The sequence below is a fragment of the Mesitornis unicolor genome, unplaced genomic scaffold (assembly GCF_000695765.1).
Source record: "Mesitornis unicolor isolate BGI_N332 unplaced genomic scaffold, ASM69576v1 scaffold8380, whole genome shotgun sequence".
Lineage (NCBI taxonomy): Eukaryota > Metazoa > Chordata > Aves > Mesitornithiformes > Mesitornithidae > Mesitornis > Mesitornis unicolor.
This window is the reverse complement of record NW_010156273.1, coordinates 250,892-251,398: the sequence shown is the minus strand read 5'-3', so window position 1 is coordinate 251,398 and position 507 is coordinate 250,892.

Genomic DNA, 507 nt, shown 5'->3' with positions numbered 1-507 from the left:
AACTCCTAATATTCTGAGATTCTGTGATTCTTTCAGGCCTCACAACAATATAATTATTTAAGTAAATATGTAATTTTATTTAATGCTTTATATATGTCCATTTGTGACCTGAAGTGCACACCTGATAAATGTTACACTCGATTTTTGAGTGCTTCTTGTATATAAATACTGCGAAGGAGTTTGAGAATGGGAACTGAAAATATTATTCAGATAATTTAAAGCAAGTTACTGCATACACGCCTGCTAGCCATGAGTCTGCCTTGTATTCTTGTATGGGAAGAGCAGCACGCACACTTCAAACTGCAAGACTTCCTTGTGTGAAGGAGTTCCTGAAACCAATGTGGTGCTCTAAAATGTACTTTGTCATAATTTGTGCTTTCATTTTTATTAGAGTGTTGAGTGTTTCTGTTCATGCAGCTGGTGTCCATGCAGCGCCAGCTGTCCGTCTGCTGCCAACCATGTCTCTGCACTAGTGTTTCACTTCAGCTTTCCCATTTTTCCGCAGGT